This window comes from Saccopteryx leptura, chromosome X (genome assembly GCF_036850995.1).
Source record: "Saccopteryx leptura isolate mSacLep1 chromosome X, mSacLep1_pri_phased_curated, whole genome shotgun sequence".
NCBI lineage: Eukaryota > Metazoa > Chordata > Mammalia > Chiroptera > Emballonuridae > Saccopteryx > Saccopteryx leptura.
In genome coordinates, this window is record NC_089516.1 from 66,001,909 (window position 1) to 66,009,043 (window position 7,135).

Here is a 7,135-nt window from a genome sequence, read left to right on the forward strand (position 1 = left end):
AGAACAAGAGCCTACAACCAAGACTACTTTATCCAGCAAGGCTATCATTTAAAATTGAAAGAGAAATAAAAAGCTTTCCAGATTAAAAACAAAACAAAACAAAAAAAAAACTCAAGAAATTCACTACAACCAAACCAATGCTGCAAGAAATGCTAAAGGTCCTGTTGTAAACAGATCAAAGGGGAAAAAGAATATAGCAAAAGAGGAATACAGTTTTAAAGAATAAAATGGCAATAAACAACTACATATCAATAATAACCTTAAATGTAAATGGATTAAATAATCCAATCAAAAGACATAGGGTAGCTGCGTGGATCTGAAAACAGGACCCATACATATGCTGTCTACAAGAGACACACCTTAAAACAAAAGATGCACATAGAATGAAGATAAAAAGATTGAAAAAATATTTCATGCAAATAGAAATGAAAAACAAAGCTGGGGTAGCAATACTTATATCAGACAAAATGGACTTTAAAACAAAGGATATAGTAAGAGATAAAGAAGGTCATAACATAATGATAAAGGGAGCAATCCAACAGAAAGATATAACTTTTATAAATATCTATGCACCTAATATAGGAGCACCTAAATATATAAAGCAGGCTTTGATGGATTTAAAGGGTGAGATCAACAACAATACTATAATAGTAGGGGATTTCAATACCCCACTAACATCACTAGATAGATCCTCAAGAAAGAAAATTAACAAAGAAACAGCAGACATAAAGGACACACTAGATCAACTCGATTTAATAGATATCTTCAGAACTTTTCACCCTAAAGCAGCAGAATATACATTCTTTTCAAGTGCTCATGGTACATTCTCTAGGATAGACCACATGTTAGGGCACAAAAGTGGCCTCAATCAATTTAAGAAGATTGAAATCATAGCGAGCACTTTCTCTGATCACAATGGCATGAAACTAGAAATCAACCACAACAGAAAAACTGAAAAATACTCAAATACTTCGAAACTAAATAGCATGTTATTAAATAACAAATGAGATAACAATGAGGTCAAAGAAGAAATAAAAAAATTTCTAGAAATGAATGATATGAGCATACATCAACTCAAAATTTACGGGACACAGCAAAGGCAGTACTGAGAGGGAAGTTCATAACATTACAGGCATACTATTAAAACCTAGATAAAGCTCAAAAAAATAACTTGACCCTGCAGCTAAAAGAAGTAGAAAAAGAACAGCAAGTAAAGCCCAGAGGTAGTAGAAGAAAGTAAATAATAAAGATCAGAGTGGAAATAAATGACATAGAGGCTAAAGAAACAATACGGAGGATCAGTGAAACCAAGAGCTGGTTCTTTGAAAAGGTAAATAAGATCAATGAACCTTAGACTCACCAAGAAAAAAAGCAAGAGGACTCAAATAAATAAAATTAGAAATGAGAGTGGAGAAATAACAACTGACACTACAGAAATACAAAATATTGTAAGAAAATACTATGAAGAACTGTATGCCAAAATATTAAACAACCTAGGTGAAATGGACAAGTTCCTTGAAACACATAATCTTCCAAAAATCAATCTGGAAGAATCAGAAAACCTAAACAGACTGATTACACCAAATGATATTGAAACAGTTATCAAAAAACTCCCAACAAAGAAAAGTCCGGGGCCTGATGGCTTCACAGGTGAATTCTACCAAATATTCAAAGAAGAACTAACTCCTATCCTTCTCAAGCTGTTTCAAAAAATTCAAGAGGAAGGAAGACTTCCAAGTTCCTTTTATGAGGTGAACCTATTTCTGATTCCAAAACCAGGCAAAGACAATGCAAAGAAAGAAAATTATAGGCCAATATCCCTGATGAATATAGATGCTAAAATCCTCAACAAAATATTAGCAAACCGGATCCAATAATATATGAAAAAAATCATACACCATGATCAAGTGGGATTTATTCTTGGGAGGCAAGGCTGGTACTATATTCGCAAATCAATCAATATGATTTATCACATAAACAAAAGGAAGGAGAAAAACCACATGATAATTTCAATAGATGCAGAGAAAGCATTTGATAAAATCCAGCACTCGTTCATGATCAAACTCTCAGCAAAGTGGGAATACAGGGAACATACCTCAACATGATAAAGGTCATCTATGACAAACCCACAGCCAATATCATACTCAATGGGCAAAAATGAAAAGCAATCCCCTTAAGATCAGGAACAAGGCAGGGTTGCCCCCTTTCACCACTCTTATTCAACATAGTTCTGGAAGTCCTAGTAACAGCAATCAGATAAGAAGAAGAAATAAAAGGTATCCCAATTGGAAAAGAAGAAGTAAAACTATCATTATTTGCAGATGATATGATACTGTATATAGAAAACCCTAAAGTCTCAGTCAAAAAACTACTGGACCTGATAAATGAATTCAGCAAGGTGGCAGGATATAAAATTAATACTCAGAACTCAGAGGCATTTTTATACACTAACAATGAACTGTCAGAAACAGAATTTAAGGAAACAATGCCCGTCACCATTGCAACTAAAAAAATAAAGTACGTAGGAATAAATTTAACTAGGGAGATTAAAGACTTTTACTCAGAAAATTATAAAACATTGATAAAAGAAATCAGGGAAGATAAAAACAAGTGAAAGCATATACTGTGCTCATGGTTACGAAGATTAAACATCATCAAAATGTCTATATTACCCAAATCAATTTATAAATTCAATGCAATACCGATTGAAATACCAATGACTTACTTCAAAGATATAGATCATATATTCCAAAAATATATATGGAACCAAAAGAGAACACGAATAGCCTCAGCAATCTTGAAAAGGAAGAATAAAGTGGGAGGTATCACACTTCCGGATATCAAGTTATACTACAAGGCCATTGTACTCAAAATAGCCTGGTACTGGCATAAGAACAGGCATATAGATCAATGGAACAGAACAGAGAACCCAGAAATAAATCCACCCTTTTATGGACAACTGATATTTGACAAAGGAGGTAAAAGAACACAATGGAGTAAAGACAGCCTCTTCAACAAATGGTGTTGGGAAAATTGGACAGCTACTTACAAAAAAAAAAAATGAAACTAGACAACCAACTTACAACATTCACAAAAATAAACTCAAAATGGATAAGACTTAAATGTAAGCCATAAAACCATAAGCATCTCATAAAACACAGGCACTAAGCTCTCTGACATTTCTCGCAGCAATATATTTGCCGATTTATCTCCAATGGCAAGTGAAATAAAAGACAGGATAAACAAATGGGACTATATCAAACTAAAAAGCTTTCTTATAGCTAAAGACAATCAGAACAGAATAAAAAGACAAAGCACACAATGGGAGAACATATTTGACAATACATCTGATAAGGATTTAATAACCAAAATTTATAAAAAAACTTGTAAACCTCAATGCCAGGAAGACAAACAATCCAATCAAAAAATGGGTGAAAGAGTGGTGGTTACGGGGGGGAGGGGGGAAAGGGAGAGGGAAAGGGGGAGGGGGAGGGGCACAAAGAAAACTAGATAGAAGGTGACAGAGGACAATCTGACTTTCGGTGATGGGTATGCAACATAATTGAACGACAAGATAACCTGGACTTGTTATCTTTGAATATATGTATCCTGATTTATTGATGTCGCCCCATTAAAAAAATAAAATTATTTTAAAAAATGGGTGAAAGAAATGAATAGACACTTCTCCAAAGAGGACATACAGATGGCCAATAGGCATATGAAAAAATGCTCAACATCACTAATCATTAGGGAAATGCAAATTAAAACCACAATGAGATATCACCTCACACTGGTCAGAATGGCGCTCATCAACAAAACAACACAGAATAAGTGCTGGCGAGGATGTGGAGAAAAGGGAACCCTCTTGCACTGTTGGTAGGAATGCAGACTGGTACAGCCACTGTGGATAACAGTATGGAGATTCCTTAAAAAGTTAAAAATCGAACTGCCTTTTGACCCAGCTATCGCACTTTTAGGAATATACCCCAAGAACACCATAGCACTGTTTCAAAAGAAGAAATGCACCCCATGTGTATGGCAGCATTGTTCACAATAGCGAAGATCTGGAAACAGCCCAAGTGTCCATCAATAGACAAGTGAATTAAAAAGCTTTGGTACATATATACTATGAATACTACTCAGCCATAAGAAATGATGACATCGGATCATTTACAACAACATGGATGGACCTTGATAACATTATACTGAGCGAAATAAGTAAATCAGAAAAAACTAAGAACTATATGATTCCATACATAAGTGGAACATAAAAATGATACTCAGGGATATGGACAAGAGTGTGAGGGTTACGGGGAGGGGGGGAGGAGAGGGAGGTGGTTGGGGGAGGGGAGGGGCACAAAGAAAACCAGTTAGAAGGTGATGGAAGACAATTGAACTTTTGGTTGTTTTTTTTTTTACTTTTTTTTATTTTTTATTTTTTTAATGGTTCTTTTTACATTTTTTTTCTTTCTTTTTTTTTTATTAAATTTAATGCAGTGACATTGATAAATCAGGGTACATATGTTGAGAGAAAATATCTCTAGATTATTTTGACATTTGATTGTGCTATATACCCCTCCCCCAAAGTTAAATTGTCTTCTGTCACCTTCTATCTGGTTTTCTTTGTGCCCCTCCCCTCCCCTAACCCCTCTCTCCTTCTTCACCCCCTCCCCCCTCCCCCAACCTTCCGCCCCTGTTGCCATCATATTCTTGTTCATGTCTCTGAGTCTCATTTTTATGTCCCTTCTATGTATGGATTCATCTTAGTTTTTTTTTTTTTTTCTGATTTACTTATTTCACTCCGTATAATGTTGTCAAGGTCCATCCATGTTATTGTAAATGATCCGATGTCATCATTTCTTATGGCTGAGTAGTAGTCCATAGTATATATGTACCAAAGCTTTTTAATCCACTCGTCCTCTGATGGACACTTCGGCTGTTTCCAGATCTTCGCTATTGTGAACAATGCTGCCACAAACATGCGGGTGCATTTCTCCTTTTCGAGCCGTTCTATGGTGTCCTTGGGGTATATTCCTAAAAGTGGGATAGCTGGGTCAAAAGGCAGTTCGATTTTCAGATTTTTGAGGAATCTCCATACTGTTTTCCACAGTGGCTGCACCAGTCTGCATTCCCACCAGCAGTGCAGGAGGGTTCCCTTTTCTCCACATCCTTGCCAGCACTTATTCTGTGTTGTTTTGTTGATAAGCGCCATTCTGACTGGTGTGAGGTGATATCTCATTGTGGTTTTAATTTGCATTTCTCTAATGATTAGTGATGTTGAGCATTTTTTCATATGCCTATTGGCCATCTGTATGTCCTCTTTGGAGAAGTGTCTATTCATCTCTTTTGCCCATTTTTGGATTGGGTTGTTTGTCTTCCTGGGGTTGAGTTTTACAAGTTCTTTATAAATTTTGGTTATTAACCCCTTATCAGATGTATTGTCAAATATGTTCTCCCATTGTGTAGTTTGTCTTTTTATTCTGTTCTTGTTGTCTTTAGCTATGCAAAAGCTTTTTAGTTTGATATAGTCCCATTTGTTTATCCTGTCTTTTATTTCACTTCCCCGTGGAGATAAATCAGCAAATATATTGCTCTGAGATATGTCCGAGAGCTTACTGCCTATGTTTTCTTCTAAGATGCTTATGGTTTCACGGCCTACATTTAAGTCTTTTATCCATTTTGAGTTTATTTTTGTGAGTGGTGTAAGCTGGTGATCTAGTTTCATTTTTTTGCAGGTAGCTGTCCAATTTCCCCAACACCATTTGTTAAAGAGGCTGTCTTTACTCCATTGTATTTCCTTACCTCCTTTGTCAAATATCAGTTGTCCATAGAACTGTGGGTTCATTTCTGGGTTCTCTGTTCTGTTCCATTGATCTATATGCCTGTTCTTATGCCAGTACCAGGCTGTTTTGAGTACAATGGCCTTGTAGTATAACTTGATATCAGGAAGTGTGATACCTCCCACTTTTGGTGATGGAATGCAGTATAATCAAATGTCAAAATAACCTGGAGATGTTCGCTCTGAACATATGTACTCTGATTTATCAATGTCAGCGCATTAAAGTTAAAAAAAAAGAAAGAAAGAAACAGGCCGAGGCTGCTCTCCAGGCCCGCATGCAGCAGACAATAACACTCCAAACCCAGACTCTTGTATAATAGCAGCCCTGAGGCCAGCAGAGCAACAGAGGCATGGCATAGGAGGTGCTAGACCTAAGTCTGGGCTGCAAAGAAAATCTCCACCAGGAGCTTGCTTTAAGTGTGGCGAGCAGGGTCACTGGTCCTGGCAGGGTCCCTGCCCACGGCTGCCCACTGAGCCCTGCCCTAATTGCAAGCAGCCTTGTCACCAGTGGAGCTATTGCTCTTTGGGCAACAGGCTTTTCCTCGGTGCCTCTGCTTGGAGGACAAGCTGCTTGAATGGGAGGCCAATCCAGGCAGGTGGACCCACCACTCGACTGACACGGCCTGGACTTGGAGAATCCAGGGTATGCTGCAACTAGTGGGTAAGTCCATCTCATTTCTTGTGGACACTGAGGCTACCTTCTCTGTTTTGCCACCACACTCTAGACCAGGGGTCTCAAACTCGCGGCCCATCAAGCAGTTTTGTGCGGCCCGCGGACTAATCCACGAAGTTCAAAATATTCAAAATATTTATTTTGAGCTTCGTGGATTGGTCTGCGGGCCGCGCAAGATTGTTCGGCGGGCCGCATGCGGCCCACGGGCCGCGAGTTTGAGACCCCTGCTCTAGGCCTCTAATTCCCTCACACGTCTCGGATATGGGAATAGATGGGACCCCCCTTCTTTTCCTCTTTGCACACCACTCCTGACATGCAGTTTTTCCCCCTTCGTACGCCACTCCTGGCATACAGTTTTGCCTTAAGCTTTCCTCCATGCAGGACCACTGGCAGTCAGAACCACTGGACTCTACCCATCTCTGGCTCACCAAAAGGCTGGACCCTGCAGATCCCCCTATTACTCCTCTTTTTTTAAAAAAATCCTTACAGGCAAAGTATAGAATGGTGAGAACAATTCTAGTGCCATGCAGACTTTTCCTGGATGTAGACTTTTCCTGGACTCCTGCTCCCTGTGACAGATCCTAACAGACTGAACTGTGGTTGGGTTGCATTTTTCAGGGATT